Below are 20,625 nucleotides of genomic sequence, written 5' to 3'. Positions count from 1 at the left end.
GTGGGCGCAAGGCACACAGTAACACCCTGGATGGGACACCAGTCCATCGCAGGGCAGACACACACACACACACACACACACACACATACAAACACATTCACCTACAGTATAGGGCAATTCAGTGTCTCCAATGAACCTGACTCCAATGTTTCTGGACTGTGGGAGGAAACCGGAGCACCCGGAGGAAACCCACGCAGACACGTGGAGAACATGCAAACTCCGCACAGAAAGGACCCGGACCGCCCCACCTGGGGATCGAAACCCAGAACCTTCTTGCTGTGAGGCGACAGTGCTACCCACCGAGCCACCAGTCGTTAAAATGCCCCATTTGTGGTCTGACTGGTTCGCCGTGCATAGGGAACCTCTATCGAACACTTTTGGGATGAATTGGAACATCAAATGCGAGCCAGGACTTCCCAGACATGCAGTTTTATGTCTAAACAAACACAAATTCCTACAGACACCCCAAAATACAGTGGTTTTGAAATGGGTTGCCCAACAAGCTTGTGGTCATCAGCGCCCTTGTAACTGAATGGGCACAAATTCCCACAGTCTCATGAGAAGGCTTCTCAGTTCTATATAAATAGCATCTGTTTTTGATAAGATCAAGCTCAAGATCAAGTGTCCAAATACTTTTGGTTATATATTGTATCATGAAGATTTGATTGTGTGATGTAATAAGATCAGGTATGATGACATCACAAGGCAACACAGTGGTTTTTCCCCCTTATATTATTATGTGATGGTTTTAATGACACGTCCACATTATGATGGACGCATCCAGCTCACCGTGGAAGTCCCGATTTCCACTTTCTTTCATTTTTTGGCAGGTGACGGGCATGGAGACAGCCATATAACCCGTCCTTCCACATCTATTCACGTTCGGGCAGATTTTTTTACTCATCTTCGCCCCTTTCTATTTCCGCCCTGCCCCGGCTCAGGCGCAGCTGTCAAAATTTTGACGTCTCAATCAACCTCGCCCGTGACCCTGTCCTCGGAAGGGGCGTCGGGGGGACAATCAGGGTGACCCCCCCCCCCAATTCCTCGACCTTCTTCTGGGATCCGAGGCTCACTCTTTCAAAGGGCTTTCGAGACGCCCCGTTGAGAAAATCCTCCGTGACGCCCCTCACGTTGAATGTGAACCCGAGAGTCTCTTCTCAATCCGTACGGGATTATCAAGGGGACACGGGCGCTCGTCCCTGCGCTGGGAGAGTGGCCCACCTTTTGAACTCTACTCAGTAAGGGCGCTCCCGACTGTCACTCAGCCTGGGGCGACATATGATGGCTCAATTTAGGATGGGCGTCGTAGGGTGGGCTGATGAAACGTGGATCCGAGAGTGATCCACAAAAATCGAGACATCTATTGATGCTCTGGCTGATTTTTTACTCCTCTTCGCCCCTTTCTGTTGCCACCCTGCCCCGGCTCGGGCGCAGCTGTCATAATTTTGACGTCTCAATCAATCTCGCCCGTGACCCTGTCCACAGAGGGGGCGTCGGGGTGGAAAATCATGGGACGTCCCATTTGGTTCCAGCTATTTGGTTCCGACCATTTGCTGCGACGGGCATCGCTCTTGTGATTTGCGAACATGACTGTGAGAATTCACTTCTGTTCATCACTGCTTGTCTGTGAGACCTGGTTTGCAGTCAGCATTCCAATTCAGTTCAAGCGCTGGTTGCTTTTAAGGTCGTGCCAATCGACATATTGAAACAAAGGGCGTTCCCCAAACTGTTGGCACAAATTTTGAAGCGCATAATACCCCTAATGCCACCTAATCCCACAGATTTGTAAGCTGTAGCATTACAGCCCAGACTAAACTAGATAAATAAATAATTAAATAAAAAAACGCCTCGAATGTTGTTCATCCTCCACCATACTTCGCAGATGGCACTATTGTAGCTTACTCTACAGCTCCTGTGTTATCCAAATACAGATTTTCAGTCTGGCAGTGTGTCTGTGGGAATTTAATACTTGTTAAAAGAGCATTTGTTAGTTTAGATTTGGCTCACGGTCGACGTTCCATTTCATCCCAAAAAGTTAAGCGAGGCTGAGGTCAGGGATTTGTGCAAAGCATTGGAATTTTTCCTACACCTAAACTCGAATCTACCAAATGTACCTGGGGGGTAAAGGGGCATTCCTGCCATCAATAACTGATGGGAACACTTACGGATCCTAACGTTATGTAACGCTAGTGAGTGAGATATGTTTATCACGAGGCTGAGGGGGTTGGGGGGAGTTTCTTCTTGGATCTCACTATGGACTGGGGACACAAAGCTATTATTTATGTTATATAACTGATTTTAAGATACTATGAGTGTCCGTATACTTTAGGCTCAGCAGTGTATCTGCGTATCTGCCGTCTCAAATTCTTAAATGATCAAAATCCATCGTTTTTATCTGGATTTAATAATTACGAGCAGGTGCGTCGGGCTCATCGTCCCTCTCCAGCGAACAAAAGCACTGATGGTGCTAAAACGCTCCCGGCTATGAATATTCATCCCTTCCGGCTTTTTTGTGCTTTTGATGGCAGACGCATATGTTGATTCCTGTCTCGAACCCCCTTCAGTTCCGCGCGGGACGGTCAGCGGGCCGTCAGCTGTCTTGGGTAGAGGAGAGAAATGATAGAAGGACATGGGGGCGCTTTGATATCAGAGAAATCCCACATTTGCATATTCGGGAGATGAAATGCACGGTCAGCGAACTATATATACATACTGATCAGCCATAACATTAAAACCACCTCCTTGTTTCTACACTCTGTCCATGTTATCAGCTCCACTTACCATATAGAAGCACTTTGTAGTTCTACAATTACTGACTGTAATGGTCGGGACCACCACAGAGCAGGTATTATTTAGGTGGTGGATCATTCTCAGCACTGCAGTGACACTGACATGGTGGTGGTGTGTTAGTGTGTGTTGTGCTGGTATGAGTGGATCAGACACAGCAGCGCTGCTGGAGTTTTTTAAATACCGTGTCCACTCACTGTCCACTCTATTAGACACTCCTACCTAGTCGGTCCACCTTGTAGATGTAAAGTCAGAGACGATCGCTCATCTATTGCTGCTGTTTGAGTCGGTCATCTTCTAGACCTTCATCAGTGGTCCCAGGACGCTGCCCACGGGGCGCTGTTGGCTGGATATTTTTGGTTGGTGGACTATTCTCAGTCCAGCAGTGACAGTGAGGTGTTTAGCAGCGCTGCTGTGTCTGATCCACTCATACCAGCACAACACACACTAACACACCACCACCATGTCAGTGTCACTGCAGTGCTGAGAATGATCCACCACCTAAATAATACCTGCTCTGTGGTGGTCCTGACCATTGAAGAACAGGGTGAAAGGGGGTTACACAGCATGCAGAGAAACAGATGGACTACAGTCAGTAATTGTAGAACTACAAAATGCTCCTATGTGTAGAAACAAGGAGGTGGCTTTAATGTTATGGCTGATCGGTGTATATCTATATCTCTATATATAAAGATACACTGTGATGTGTCTTATAACTAGCACTGTAACGCTACCACGGCTGTTGAGAGAGAGCAGCTAATTCTTGACGCTAATTCTCTCCAGCGGAGTAGCCTTACATTAGCCTTTGTGTTTGATTGACTTGCTCTTCGTGCACCTCATGCCTTATTAGCTCCAGACCTTTTCAAACCGTCGCTCCGAACACACGGTCCACGTCAAAGGACTAGCATTCATTCGACGACGTGTCCATCACAAGACAGGCCTCCCCGGTGGTTAGCATCCATGAGGGTCGCAGGTCACACCGAAGCTAAGATCGACAATGAGAAATTTTCGCGGGTTCATCACCATCGCCGGTTTCGATTAGATTATGTCGCGCCAGAATTTCCTCGGACGCACACATCGGCATGCCAGATGGATTGTGGGAGCCGGTGAACGCGCCTGTTTTCCTCCGCTAATGAAGCATTTGGAAAGGCGTCGTGGCTCGATTTACGATGACGAATGACACCGGCCAAATCCAAGAATCTGCTCAGTGTAAACACGGGGAGAAACGGCTGGGTGGTGAGGGGGGGGCTCGGTCAGATTTCTCCGTGTTTTGCTCGGTCGTAAACATTCGAACTGTAAACACCGAGTGCTTGGGACACGATTGTGAAAATCTGCTGATGTGTTTATGTTGATGTTTAGATCAGAATGGGTGGAAAAAACTGAATATAAAACCAACTTTAATGCTTTTAGCAAATTTTTTTTCTTAATGTTTATTGTTGTAATCATTTAGTGACTCGTTTTGACGGTGCGTTAGTAAGGGAGCGTCAAGAAAGTGACGTTCATATATATATATATATATATACAGTGTATCACAAAAGTGAGTACACCCCTCACATTTCTGCAAATATTTCATTATATCTTTTCATGGGACAACACTATAGACATGAAACTTGGATATAACTTAGAGTAGTCAGTGTACAGCTTGTATAGCAGTGTAGATTTACTGTCTTCTGAAAATAACTCAACACACAGCCATTAATGTCTAAATAGCTGGCAACATAAGTGAGTACACCCCACAGTGAACATGTCCAAATTGTGCCCAAATGTGTCGTTGTCCCTCCCTGGTGTCATGTGTCAAGGTCCCAGGTGTAAATGGGGAGCAGGGCTGTTAAATTTGGTGTTTTGGGTACAATTCTCTCATACTGGCCACTGGATATTCAACATGGCACCTCATGGCAAATAACTCTCTGAGGATGTGAGAAATAGAATTGTTGCTCTCCACAAAGATGGCCTGGGCTATAAGAAGATTGCTAACACCCTGAAACTGAGCTACAGCATGGTGGCCAAGGTCATACAGCGGTTTTCCAGGACAGGTTCCACTCGGAACAGGCTTCGCCAGGGTCGACCAAAGAAGTTGAGTCCACGTGTTCATCGTCATATCCAGAGGTTGGCTTTAAAAAATAGACACATGAGTGCTGCCAGCATTGCTGCAGAGGTTGAAGACGTGGGAGGTCAGCCTGTCAGTGCTCAGACCATACGCCGCACACTGCATCAACTCGGTCTGCATGGTCGTCATCCCAGAAGGAAGCTGACGCACAAGAAAGCCAGCAAACAGTTTGCTGAAGACAAGCAGTCCAAGAACATGGATTACTGGAATGCCCTGTGGTCTGACGAGACCAAGATAAACTTGTTTGGCTCAGATGGTGTCCAGCATGTGTGGCGGCGCCCTGGTGAGAAGTACCAAGACAACTGTATCTTGCCTACAGTCAAGCATGGTGGTGGTAGCATCATGGTCTTGGGCTGCATGAGTGTTGCTGGCACTGGGAAGCTGCAGTTCATTGAGGGAAACATGAATTCCAACATGTACTGTGACATTCTGAAACAGAGCATGATCCCCTCCCTTCGAAAACTGGGCCTCATGGCAGTTTTCCAGCAGGATAACGACCCCAAACACAACCTCCAAGATGACAACTGCCTTGCTGAGGAAGCTGAAGGTAAAGGTGATGGACTAAACCCAATTGAGCACCTGTGGCGCATCCTCAAGTGGAAGGTGGAGGAGTTCAAGGTGTCTAACATCCACTAGCTCCGTGATGTCATCATGGAGGAGTGGAAGAGGATTCCAGTTGCAACCTGTGCAGCTCTGGTGAATTCCATGCCCAGGAGGGTTAAGGCAGTGATAATAATGGTGGTCACACAAAATATTGACACTTTGGGTACAATTTGGACATGTTCACTGTGGGGTGTACTCACTTATGTTGCCAGCTATTTAGACATTAATGGCTGTGTGTTGAGTTATTTTCAGAAGACAGTAAATCTACACTGCTATACAAGTTGTACACTGACTACTCTAAGTTATATCCAAGTTTCATGTCTACAGTGTCGTCCCATGAAAAGATATAATAAAATATTTGCAGAAATGTGAGGGGTGTATCACAAAAGTGAGTACACCCCTCACATTTCTGCAAATATTTTATTATATCTTTTCATGGGACGACACTATAGACATGAAACTTGGATATAACTTAGAGTAGTCAGTGTACAACTTGTATAGCAGTGTAGATTTACTGTCTTCTGAAAATAACTCAACACACAGCCATTAATGTCTAAATAGCTGGCAACATAAGTGAGTACACCCCACAGTGAACATGTCCAAATTGTGCCCAAAGTGTCAATATTTTGTGTGACCACCATTATTATCCAGCACTGCCTTAACCCTCCTGGGCATGGAATTCACCAGAGCTGCACAGGTTGCTACTGGAATCCTCTTCCACTCCTCCATGATGACATCACGGAGCTGGTGGATGTTAGACACCTTGAACTCCTCCACCTTCCACTTGAGGATGCGCCACAGGTGCTCAATTGGGTTTAGTCCATCACCTTTACCTTCAGCTTCCTCAGCAAGGCAGTTGTCATCTTGGAGGTTGTGTTTGGGGTCGTTATCCTGTTGGAAAACTGCCATGAAGCCCAGTTTTCGAAGGGAGGGGATCATGCTGTTTCAGAATGTCACAGTACATGTTGGAATTCATGTTTCCCTCAATGAACTGCAGCTCCCCAGTGCCAGCAACACTCATGCAGCCCAAGACCATGATGCTACCACCACCATGCTTGACTGTAGGCAAGATACAGTTGTCTTGGTACTTGTCACCAGGGCGCCGCCACACATGCTGGACACCATCTGAGCCAAACAAGTTTATCTTGGTCTCGTCAGACCACAGGGCATTCCAGTAATCCATGTTCTTGGACTGCTTGTCTTCAGCAAACTGTTTGCGGGCTTTCTTGTGCGTCAGCTTCCTTCTGGGATGACGACCATGCAGACCGAGTTGATGCAGTGTGCAGCGTATGGTCTGAGCACTGACAGGCTGACCTCCCACGTCTTCAACCTCTGCAGCAATGCTGGCAGCACTCATGTGTCTATTTTTTAAAGCCAACCTCTGGATATGACGCAGAACACGTGGACTCAACTTCTTTGGTCGACCCTGGCGAAGCCTGTTCCGAGTGGAACCTGTCCTGGAAAACCGCTGTATGACCTTGGCCACCATGCTGTAGCTCAGTTTCAGGGTGTTAGCAATCTTCTTATAGCCCAGGCCATCTTTGTGGAGAGCAACAATTCTATTTCTCACATCCTCAGAGAGTTCTTTGCCATGAGGTGCCATGTTGAATATCCAGTGGCCAGTATGAGAGAATTGTACCCAAAACACCAAATTTAACAGCCCTGCTCCTTATTCACACCTGGGACCTTGACACATGACACCAGGGAGGGACAACGACACATTTGGGCACAATTTGGACATGTTCACTGTGGGGTGTACTCACTTATGTTGCCAGCTATTTAGACATTAATGGCTGTGTGTTGAGTTATTTTCAGAAGACAGTAAATCTACACTGCTATACAAGTTGTACACTGACTACTCTAAGTTATATCCAAGTTTCATGTCTATAGTGTTGTCCCATGAAAAGATATAATGAAATATTTGCAGAAATGTGAGGGGTGTACTCACTTTTGTGATACACTGTATATATATATATATGAGCAGTTTCGAATCTTGTGTAATGCGTAACTACCTTTTCTGTCATGAATGTAACCAAAGTGTAAAACATGACATTAAAATTCTAATAAACAAACAAACAAACAAACATGAGCAGTTTCAGTAAGGGATCATCCAGTGCAGATATTTTTCTAAACGTAATTAATGTATTTTTTGACCCTTGACTTACGAATGTAATTGGTTCTGAAGTTCTGTTCTTTAGTCAAAATGTTCGTTAGTTAAACCTATTTTCCCCATAAGAAATAATGTAAATAGAATTAATCCGTGCCAGACCTCCCAAACCCCCCCTTACCCCTAACCTCTCTAATGTCTTAAATGCTCTTTTTTGTTATAAATTCAAGTATATTTCCCTTAAATCTTAAATTATAGCAACAACAATAACTCTCATATTTCTCTATTATTTCCTTCTTTATTTCAGCAGTGTTGTAAATTGTAGGTGTAATTCCACGAAAGAAAGAATACTTTACTGAGCCGAATTCCTTCTTCTCTCTCACTCACTGTCCCCGCTGTCTGATACACAGTGACACCTACTGGCAGTAATTATACAACAACAAATAGTAATAGATTAATTTAATCACCACCGCGCTTTCTCTGCACCTTCTCTGGGGACATTTTAATATTGAATTTTACAAAATATAAAGAAAACACCGGAAAAACACCGTCTGCTGTCCGAATGTTCGCTCACTGTATATATATATATATATATATAGAGAGAGAGAGAGAGAGAGACGGTCGGAGTTAACTTGTTCGTGACGTCACGTGTTTCACGAATTTCAGTTCGTAATCCGAAATTTGTTCATACGTTAAGCTGAAAAAGATCGCTCGTAACCCAAAATGTTCGTATGGTAAAAAGTTTGTAACTCAAGGGTCTGCTGTACTATGAATGAGAAAATTGTTTATTTATTATGATTTTAACGTCATGTTTGAAACATTTTCATTTAGATTTTTGCACTTTCATTTAGCGGACGCTTTTATGCAAAGCGACTTACAGTTGTGTCAGTAACAGTGGCAACAGTGGCAACCTGGCATTGTTGGGCTTGAACTGGCAACCTTCTGATTACTGGACCAGTACCTTAATCACTAGGCCACAACTGCCCTGATGACAGGACAGGTAGTTACTGGTTACACAACATTCATGAGCTCAAGTTTTATTATCAAACACAGTCATGGACAACTTTATATCCTAAATTTACCTCACTTGCACCGCAGACACGGGGAGAACATGCAAACTCCACACAGAAAGGACCTGCTCCACCGTGCCGCCCAAAAATTGCTTATCATCACTTTAAATGTAGTAATTGTGGGCAGCCTAGTCATAGACGTGATTGGTTAACGTCAGCTGGTTCATTGCTGCTGCAATTGCGGCCTCTGCTGGCTGGTCCATGTACTGCTGGTTGGGACTGTGAATAATGGACAGCAGTGCCTGACTGATTCCAAGGTGAATTCGCATCAGACAGGTGAAAAGAAGCGGTTAGGACTGCACACGTGTGTTAAATACGACCCTGCTTGGTCAGGAAGATATAATGGGGTCTGGTAAAACATCTGGAACTGGAACTGAACGTCTGAACTGGAACGCCTGATCCAGCGAGTATTTTAGATAAAAGCAGGAACTCGACTCGCCACACAGGCTATATAAACCCGAGTATTATCCTAAGATCATATCAGAGCGAGAACATTTGGACCCTGACATGGCCGTGCTATACGATCCGCACTGGCTGCCACTCATTCCTAGCCTGGCTAGTCTGTCAGGGCTTTATCTGGGACTTGTGGGAAAACGATCTGAAAAGCAGGTTCGTTTTTTTTCTCGACTGGGAAAGAATTCCTGACTGGAGAATTCCTGCATTCGAGATCCGACAGGACGTCAGTTAACAGATGCCAATTAGCTCGGCGGGCGCGCGTACGAGCGCGGCGGCCGGATGAAAAGACGGACCGAGTAATGGGATTATTCGAGGGCCGGCGGCCTCGTTTCCACAATGCCGGGTAATCGTGGTGATTACGCCCGAGAGCTCGCCCTCCCGACTGAACAATAGGCGACATTACTCGTAATTATTTGGAGAGGCCCAGGCATGGCGGCCTTCGTTTTTCAGCATTAGAACTCGAGGGATTTGTTGCAGTGCACTTAGATTTCGGCTGTGAGGACTAAACCTCTCGGTTTTTCATTAGAAGCAATTAGTTTTGACTTCACGGCTTTGCTCAGGTATTTGTTGAGGTCGTTTTAACAGCCAGTTCACTTTGTTTACTCTGTTAAGCTCAGACTTGTGAATAAAATGCACTTTTCACTTTTAGACAGCATAATTAGCTCCATTGTGGTGCTAAGTGATAGTAGTACTTCTTTGGCTAGTAGTCATTGACGTTTCCTTGTCCGGGGAACCTTGGTCTGGCTGCTGACATGTTTGTGTTGGGTTACATCCAAGCCAGTATGTGGATTGGCCGCTCTTAATCGCTCCTATTTGCGGTTGATTGTGATACCATAGTCGTCGAAGTCCAGGAGAGCACAATTGGATCCGATCTCTCGGTGGAGGGCGACGTTCGTTCTTTCTACGTCCGAGTGACGCCAGCCGACCCCGGACGTCTCCGCGCCCACGTGTACGTTTACATTTTCGGCACTTATCCAGAGCGACTTACAGACGAGCTTCTACAGTAAACAATTAGGAAATAAGAATGAATAAGAGCATTAGTGAGTGTTTAGTAAAGAGGTGAGGAGGGTCTTTAGTCATCTTGGGTGCCCTTACAGAAAAGAACCTTGATGCTCGTCTTCCTTGAGTACTGGACAAGCGAGACTAGTGGCTCGGAGGTTGCGTGGTACAGAGCAGGGTGTGATAAGTTCTCTAAGGTAGTACGTTGCTTAATATTTATATTTGTAATCATTTAGCGACTCTTTTTGACGATACGTTTGTAAGGGAGCGTCAATAAAGTGACGTTCCTTCATAGGGACCATCATTAAAGTGTAGATATTTTTCAAACGTAATTAATGTATTTTTTTTTTCATATTATCCGACGTACAAACTGTTTGTCAGTATTGTGAATGAGAAAATTGTTTATTATCACTTTAAATGTTGGAATTGTGGGCGCACGAATGGCGCAGCGCTAAAACACGCCAGCTCTCGAAGTCATAGACTACACGTCGTCCAGGTGCCTTCGTCCAGGCCTGCGCCGTCCAGCCTTACTTGTGTTGCAGGAAGCGTGTCGTGGCTCCGTTAGCTGCCTTGTACCGCGGAGACTCGACTAGTGGCTGGGAACTAGCAGCGTCCGAAAGCCGGCTAACACGCGGAGTAAAAATTGATAGAAATATCGAGAGAGAGCGTCGAGGCCCGATTAGAGAGGAGTATAAAAAGGTCTCTGGAAAGCCGCCGTCGTCGCCGCTCTCTCTTCTTTCTCTCCCCTGCGGCGGCCGTATTAGCAGAGCACCTTTCCTAGCGTAGGTCGCGCCGAGTGCTATTGAATGGAGAGGCGCTGTGTGTGTTAGCGCCGGGCGGAGAGAGAAAGAGAGAGAGAGAGAAATAGAGAGCGGTGAAGGGCCCTATTGATTCTGGGAGCTTTTGACATGCTAATGTTCTCACTGTCAGCGGCGGTCCCCCTCCAGCTAAGAGCCTTCAAAGAGAAGAGAGCCTGCCTCACAAAGCAAAGAGTGTGTGTGTGAGTGTGTGTGTGTGTAAGTGTGTGTGAGTGTGTGTGTGTGTGAGTGTGTGTGTATGTGATTGTGTGTGTGTGTGTGTTGCACTGGTGGCTGAAAAGACTTTGCAAGCAGCTCCTGCCTCCGCAGCCAACGCAGTTAGACGGGAACGGCCGAACTCGACAGTTCTAGCACATCCAGCGATGTTGACGCGAAGATCCTCAGAGATACGACTTGCGTGGCCGTTCGGGTTGTTGAGTTACGGTGCGCGATGGGGTCACGGCGCTCGCCGGGCCGGGCGCAGCATGTGCGTAGGATTGTGTGTGTGTGTGTGTGTGTGTGTGTGTGTGTTTTTAATAGGTGTTAAAAGAGGCCGCGTGTCGCCCGGCTCTCTGATTAATGTCCATCTGCAAGTGGGAACAGCACGGCCAGTCGAGTCCTGGTCAGACTTTCGCTCCTTCAGTCCCTGTAATTGTTTCATGTTCCTGATGGGCGGTTCTGAATGTAAAAATAAGGGTCTGGGGTCCAGTGGAACCTCGGTCACCTCCAGATACCATCTACGTTTGTTCCCTGTTGTCCAACCGTCCAGCGTTTTACAAGATGAGTGGACGATGAGTGGACACTCCAGAGAAGAGGGCGTGTCTAAATTCTTAGATCCCTTAAAATGTTCCTACTGAGGCGCCTGAATTCCGAGTGATGATCTGACTGAATGACGAGGGAGCGTCCGACGCCTCCTCAGCGCTGAGGGCAATCCCAGAATTCAGTGCGGCACGACTTTTCTCACTAAAAACGACAAACACAAATCTTAATTATCTAATCTAACCTAGCACAACCTGGTCTAATCTAGCGATCTAACATAGTCTAATCTAGCCTAATGTAGCCTAACATATTATAACGTAGCCTAGTCTAGCTATCTAACATAGCCTAATCTAGTCTAATCTAGCCTAACATGCCATAGCCTGGTCTAACCTAGTATAAGCTAGCCTAATCTAGCCAGCTAACATAACATAGCATAACCTAGCCTAACCTAGTCTAATCTAGCCTAATGTAGACTAACATAGTATAACCTAGCCTATTTTATCATAATGTAGCATAATCTATCCTAGTCTAACCTAGCACAACCTGGTCTTATCTAGCTATCTAACCTAGTCTAATCTAGCATAAACTACCCTAATCTAGTCTAATATAACATAACCTAGCCTAATTACCTAGCCTAACCAAGCCTTAAGGTGTATAAAGGTGTATTTATACAAGTGGAATTTATTTGTAAGTTCGGGCTCGTCAGGGACAGTTTAAGCGTTTTCGGGACACAGAGGGAGACGTTAGCTGGCGTGCTAGCAGGTCGTGCAGCGAGTAAGCTAAAACTGCGGCGACGTAATTGTAGTGCATCTAAATAATCTGCCTTATTAGTTGGATGCCGCATTAGAATCCTCTGTATCGAGGCAGCTGATCAGGTGGGTACTGGTGAGCATGTTGATCTTAGGCTTGTGTGCATCTGGTCACTGCCAGGTTGTCACTGTTGGGCCCTTGAGCGAGGCCCTCAACCCTCAATTGCGTTTCGGATAAAAATCGTCCGCTAGATGCTGAAAATGTAAATGAATCGTGCCTCGTCCTTCCTGTCACCTGCTGCGATCCGCCCCCCCACCGGCTCCACACATTCCTAGCATGCTCTCCATCTCCAGCACCGGTGCATTCTGGGGGAGGAGGGTCACCCGTCCGTCAGCCCGGGACCCCAGGCTGGGAGGTGTTTGTGATTCCGACGTCCTCAGCCCGGGGTTCCTCCACATGCGCCGCCGTCCTGCTCGTCGCCTCCTCGGGGACCTCCGGAAACACACCGGGTCGGCGCTCGCTAACCAGACGGCCGCGTGACGATATGCATTAGCGTGTCGCGTCGAAGGAAGGTTATTCCTTTTCTAGCATCAGCGCTACACTTTTCCCGCTATGCGTACTCGAGTACTAAAGCTTCGGCGCTTCGGAGCGCTCGGCGGTGTCGGCGGCTCGGCGCTGACGGACGAGTCTCGCCGGGGTTCCGAGCGGATCCATCAATGTCGCCCCCCGTGAGCACAGCTAGCATGAGGCAGGAAGCCTGCGCCGGTCAGACCTCCATCCGTCACCGCGGACGCGATTGATAAGCGATAAAAGTGAGAGTGAGAGTGGTGGATTGATGAGGTGCCTCACACGGGCAGAACATGCAAACTCTACACAGAAAGGGCCCGGATTGCTCCATCTGGGAATCGAACCCAGGACCTTCTGGCTGTGAGGGGACACTGTGCCACACACACACACACACAGGTCACCAAGGTATCGCAGAGACTGTGTGTGTGTGTGTGTGTGTGTGTGTGTGTGTGTTCCTTATCCTGCGCGGTGGTTAAAGCTGGATGAAGGATAAGCCGGCGTCGTAAACCTGCCACAAGTGTGTTAGACATTAACCCGGGTACGAGCGGCGCCCCTGAGTACACTGAGTACACACTTTCTCTGAAACTAGCAGGTGGGAAACGTCCCAGAGCCGCGTAAAGTAATGTAGCCTAACATAGCATAACCTTGTCTAATCTAACCTAACATAGCATAACCTAGTCTAATCTAGCATACCCTAGTCTAATCTAGCCATCTAACATAGCCTAAGATAGCCTAATGTAGCCTAACATAGCATAACTTAGCCTAATCTAGCTATCTAAAATAGCCTAATGTAGCCTAACATAACATAACCTAGCCTTACGTAGCCTAATCTAGCCTAATGTAGTTTAACATAGTATAATCTCGCCTAATCTAGCTATCTATCATAACCTAAACTAGCCTAATGTAGCCTAACGTAGTATAACCTAGTCTAATGTAACCTATCGTAGCATAACCTAGCCTAATCTAGCTATCTAACATAGCCTAAAATAGCATAACCTGGTCTAATGTAACCTAACAAAGTCTAAAACTAGCCTAATGTAGCCTAACATAGCAAAACCTAGTGCAATCTATCAAAACACAGCCTAATCTGGCATACACTGGTCTAACCTAGCTATCTACCATAGCCTAAACTAGCTTAATCTAGCCTAACCTGGCATAACCTAGCCTAATCTATTATAACTTCATCTAATCTAGCCTATTTTAGCCTAACCCAGCCTAACGTAGCATAACCTAGCATAATCTACCTAGCTAACATAGCAAACCCTAGCATAACCTATCCTAATCTAGCCAGCTAACATAACATAGCATAACCTACTCTAATCGAGCATAAACAAGCCCAGTGTAACATAATCTGGTCTAATCTAGCTATCTAACATAGCCTGAACTAGCCTATTCTAGCCTAATCTGTCATAAACTACCATAATCTAGTCTAATATAAACTAGTCTAACAAAGCCTAGCCTAATCTAGCATAATTTTGTCTAATATAGCCTGTTTGATCTTAATGTAGCCTAATCTAGCATAGCCAAGCCTAATCTAGCCTAAACTAGCTGGATTGTTTCCTTTTGGTAAACTAGCTCACAGAAATGTGTTTTTAATGTAATAAAACTAAAAGATCTGAATAAAATCGTAGTTTTTTTTTATAGCTGTGGCAGCGACGCTACACCAAAACTAAACTCCATCATCCACACCAGACTGTTTTAATCCATTAGATAGAAACGATGACAGACGAGCGCCTGTGTTCTCTGTTTGTAGCGCTGTAGATGATTTCGGGGGGACGGAGGGGGTGTGGTGGGGGGTGTTTGGGGGGGGTGGAGTCACTTCTAACAGTGTAATGAATTATAATGAGTTATAATGACGTTATTACCAGCGTCTCACTCGGTACAGGATCATTTCATTTCATTTCCATCATGGTTTAACCGACTGGAAATGAAAGCGGGGAGAACCGAACCATGTGGCGTCACCTCATCGTGTGTGTGTGTGTGTGTGTGTGTGTGTGTGTGTCTGTGTGTGTGTGAGAGAGAGAGAAAAACACAATCTGGCAATGATAAAGTGCCGCAGACAGTCCAAGAACACACACTTCTTGAGGAGAACACACACTTCTTGAGGAGAACACACACACTTCTTGAGGAGAACACACACTTCTTGAGGAGAACACACACTTCTTGAGGAGAACACACACACTTCTTGAGGAGAACACACACTTCTTGAGGAGAACACACACTTTTTGAGGAGAACACACACACTTTTTGAGAACACACACTTTTTGAGGAGAACACACACTTCTTGAGGAGAACACACACACTTCTTGAGGAGAACACACACTTCTTGAGGAGAACACACATTTTAAGGAGAACACACACTTTTTGAGGAGAACACACACACTTTTTGAGGAGAACACACACTTTTTGAGGAGAACACACACTTCTTGAGGAGAACACACACACTTCTTGAGGAGAACACACACTTCTTGAGGAGAACACACACTTTTTGAGGAGACCACACACTTTTTGAGGAGAACACACACACTTCTTGAGGAGAACACACACTTCTTGAGGAGAACACACACTTTTTGAGGAGAACACACACTTTTTGAGGAGAACACACACTTCTTGAGGAGAACACACACACTTCTTGAGGAGAACACACACTTCTTGAGGAGAACACACACTTTTTAAGGAGAACACACACACTTTTTGAGGAGAACACACACTTCTTGAGGAGAACACACACACTTCTTGAGGAGAACACACACTTTTTGAGGAGAACACACACACTTTTTGAGGAGAACACACACACTTCTTGAGGAGAACACACACTTCTTGAGGAGAACACACACTTTTTGAGGAGAACACACACACTTCTTGAGGAGAACACACACTTCTTGAGGAGAACACACACTTTTTAAGGAGAACACACACACTTTTTGAGGAGAACACACACTTCTTGAGGAGAACACACACACTTCTTGAGGAGAACACACACTTCTTGAGGAGAACACACACTTTTTGAGGAGAACACACACACTTCTTGAGGAGAACACACACACTTCTTGAGGAGAACACACACTTTTTGAGGAGAACACACACTTTTTGAGGAGAACACACACTTCTTGAGGAGAACACACACACTTCTTGAGGAGAACACACACTTCTTGAGGAGAACACACACTTTTTAAGGAGAACACACACACTTTTTGAGGAGAACACACACTTCTTGAGGAGAACACACACACTTCTTGAGGAGAACACACACTTCTTGAGGAGAACACACACTTTTTGAGGAGAACACACACTTTTTGAGGAGAACACACACACTTTTTGAGGAGAACACACACTTCTTGAGGAGAACACACACACTTCTTGAGGAGAACACACTTCTTGAGGAGAACACACACTTTTTAAGGAGAACACACACACTTTTTGAGGAGAACACACACTTCTTGAGGAGAAGACACACACTTCTTGAGGAGAACACACACTTCTTGAGGAGAACACACACTTTTTGAGGAGAACACACACTTGAGGAGAACACACACACTTCTTGAGGAGAACACACACTTCTTGAGGAGAACACACACTTTATGAGGAGAACACACACTTTTTGAGGAGAACACACACACTTTTTGAGGAGAACACACACTTTTTGAGGAGAACACACACACTTTTTGAGGAAAACACACACTTCTTGAGGAGAACACACACTTCTTTAGGAGAACACACACTTTTTGAGGAGAACACACACTTTTTGAGGAGAACACACACTTCTTGAGGAGAACACACACTTTTTGAGGAGAACACACACTTCTTGAGGAGAACACACACACTTCTTGAGGAGAACACACACTTCTTGAGGAGAACACACACTTTTTGAGGAGACCACACACTTGAGGAGAACACACACACTTCTTGAGGAGAACACACACTTCTTGAGGAGAACACACACTTTTTGAGGAGAACACACACACTTTTTGAGGAGAACACACACTTTTTGAGGAGAACACACACTTCTTGAGGAGAACACACACACTTCTTGAGGAGAACACACACTTCTTGAGGAGAACACACACTTTTTAAGGAGAACACACACACTTTTTGAGGAGAACACACACTTCTTGAGGAGAACACACACACTTCTTGAGGAGAACACACACTTCTTGAGGAGAACACACACTTTTTGAGGAGAACACACACTTTTTGAGGAGAACACACACTTGAGGAGAACACACACACTTCTTGAGGAGAACACACACTTCTTGAGGAGAACACACACTTTTTGAGGAGAACACACACTTTTTGAGGAGAACACACACACTTTTTGAGGAGAACACACACTTTTTGAGGAGAACACACACACTTTTTGAGGAGAACACACACACTTCTTGAGGAGAACACACACTTCTTGAGGAGAACACACACTTTTTGAGGAGAACACACACTTTTTGAGGAGAACACACACTTCTTGAGGAGAACACACACACTTCTTGAGGAGAACACACACTTCTTGAGGAGAACACACACTTTTTAAGGAGAACACACACACTTTTTGAGGAGAACACACACTTCTTGAGGAGAACACACACTTCTTGAGGAGAACACACACTTCTTGAGGAGAACACACACTTCTTGAGGAGAACACACACTTTTTGAGGAGAACACACACTTCTTGAGGAGAACACACACTTTTTTTAGGAGAACACACTTTTTGAGGAGAACACACACTTCTTGAGGAGAACACACACACTTTTTTTAGGAGAACACACACTTTTTTTAGGAGAACACACACTTTTTGAGGAGAACACACACTTCTTGAGGAGAACACACACTTTTTTTAGGAGAACACACACTTTTTGAGGAGAACACACACTTCTTGAGGAGAACACACACACTTTTTTTAGGAGAACACACTTTTTGAGGAGAACACACACTTTTTGAGGAGAACACACACACTTTTTGAGGAAAACACACACTTCTTGAGGAGAACACACACTTCTTTAGGAGAACACACACTTTTTGAGGAGAACACACACTTTTTGAGGAGAACACACACTTCTTGAGGAGAACACACACTTTTTGAGGAGAACACACACTTCTTGAGGAGAACACACACACTTCTTGAGGAGAACACACACTTCTTGAGGAGAACACACACTTTTTGAGGAGACCACACACTTGAGGAGAACACACACACTTCTTGAGGAGAACACACACTTCTTGAGGAGAACACACACTTTTTGAGGAGAACACACACTTTTTGAAGAGAACACACACACTTTTTGAGGAGAACACACACTTTTTGAGGAGAACACACACTTCTTGAGGAGAACACACACACTTCTTGAGGAGAACACACACTTCTTGAGGAGAACACACACTTTTTAAGGAGAACACACACACTTTTTGAGGAGAACACACACTTCTTGAGGAGAACACACACACTTCTTGAGGAGAACACACACTTCTTGAGGAGAACACACACTTTTTGAGGAGAACACACACTTGAGGAGAACACACACACTTCTTGAGGAGAACACACACTTCTTGAGGAGAACACACACTTTTTGAGGAGAACACACACTTTTTGAGGAGAACACACACACTTTTTGAGGAGAACACACACACTTTTTGAGGAGAACACACACTTTTTGAGGAGAACACACACACTTTTTGAGGAGAACACACACACTTCTTGAGGAGAACACACACTTCTTGAGGAGAACACACACTTTTTGAGGAGAACACACACTTTTTGAGGAGAACACACACTTCTTGAGGAGAACACACACACTTCTTGAGGAGAACACACACTTCTTGAGGAGAACACACACTTTTTAAGGAGAACACACACACTTTTTGAGGAGAACACACACTTCTTGAGGAGAACACACACACTTCTTGAGGAGAACACACACTTCTTGAGGAGAACACACACTTCTTGAGGAGAACACACACTTTTTGAGGAGAACACACACTTTTTGAGGAGAACACACACTTCTTGAGGAGAACACACACTTTTTTTAGGAGAACACACTTTTTGAGGAGAACACACACTTCTTGAGGAGAACACACACACTTTTTTTAGGAGAACACACACTTTTTTTAGGAGAACACACACTTTTTGAGGAGAACACACACTTCTTGAGGAGAACACACACTTTTTTTAGGAGAACACACACTTTTTGAGGAGAACACACACTTCTTGAGGAGAACACACACAATTTTTTTAGGAGAACACACACTTTTTTTAGGAGAACACACACTTTTTGAGGAGAACACACACTTTTTGAGGAGAACACACACTTCTTGAGGAGAACACACACTTCTTGAGGAGAACACACACTTTTTGAGGAGAACACACACATTTTGAGGAGAACACACACTTCTTGAGGAGAACACACACTTTTTTTAGGAGAACACACACTTTTTTTAGGAGAACACACACTTTTTTTAGGAGACCACCACACTGGTTTCTTTTGGTCTGGTTATTTGAATTTCTTAAAAATGGGATTTTCAGGGTGAAAAACGTCTGTTAATGGGTTGATTTATTTATCGTAACGTCTGTGACGATTGGCTCGGGCATTATGGGAATTAATCGCAGCGTCTTAAGCATTTTCTACTTTATTTATTAGGGTTTAAAGATGAAAGAAAGTGACCTGGAGCAACTCTGAGCCAGAGTAGCGGTGAATCCGGTCTCCCCAGAGTCATAGGGCACAGTGCTGTAAAACAACTTGAACAGGTCACCAATACGTCCCTTTAGACATAGCCAGTCATGTGTGTATGTAGACCAGTCGATTCCAGCACTGGGGATTCGAAAGCAGGATCCCAGTGATAGTGGGCTAGCACCCATTATTATCATTATTATTATTATTATTATTATTTATTATTATTATTATTATTATTATTATTATACATGTTAAATTATTACCTTTTGATGTACCTTAAAAATTCTAATTTATATTATTAATACTATTATATAATTACTGGTATTATTATTATTATTATTATTATTATTATTATTATTACTTTATTATTGTTATTATTTTATTTTTATTATTATTATTATTATTTTTTTTTTATTATTATTATTTTTTTTTTTCTTTACTATTATTATTATTATTATTACTATTATTATTTTTTTTATTGTGATTATTATTATTATTATTACTATTATTATTATTATTTTTATTATTATTATTATTACTATTATTATTATTATTAATATTATTATTATTATTATTATTATTATTGAGCGTTTTTCTGTGTTTTAATCACGTTTCAGAAAAAATGTAATTAAATACAATAAAATTATTTACCAAAAAAAAATTTTTTAATAAAAATGTAATTATTTCTAGTTTGCTTGGTTTTTTTTTAAAGATCAGACACAAAAATCTCCTCACTGACTGAAATCAGAGCATCTAAAACAAAACAAAAAAAAAACCTTAAATTTAAAGCAAATTTTAATAAACGTTCAGTCAGAGCTACAACAAACACAGAGTCACTTTTTTAGGAAGTAAAAATTTCACATCCGAGACTCATTTCATGTTTAGAAGATGAGCAGGCTTGTTTTTTTTCTGAGCTGAGGGACAGCAGGTGACCGGAGCTCCTAAACCCCTAAAACCCCGTAAA

At 44.2% G+C, this 20,625-nt stretch overlaps 1 protein-coding gene across 2 annotated transcripts in view; it reads left to right on the top strand.

Moving 5' to 3' along the window:
* Positions 1 to 20,625, top strand: part of epha4a (eph receptor A4a) — a 52,497-nt gene that overhangs the window by 6,987 nt on the left and 24,885 nt on the right. The gene's annotated exons all lie outside the window — the stretch shown is intronic.

Source organism: Trichomycterus rosablanca, chromosome 4 (assembly GCF_030014385.1).
Source record: "Trichomycterus rosablanca isolate fTriRos1 chromosome 4, fTriRos1.hap1, whole genome shotgun sequence".
In the NCBI taxonomy this organism is placed as follows: Eukaryota; Metazoa; Chordata; class Actinopteri; order Siluriformes; family Trichomycteridae; genus Trichomycterus; species Trichomycterus rosablanca.
Note: the sequence above shows the minus strand (reverse complement) of the source record. Positions and strands in the feature narration are given on the sequence as shown.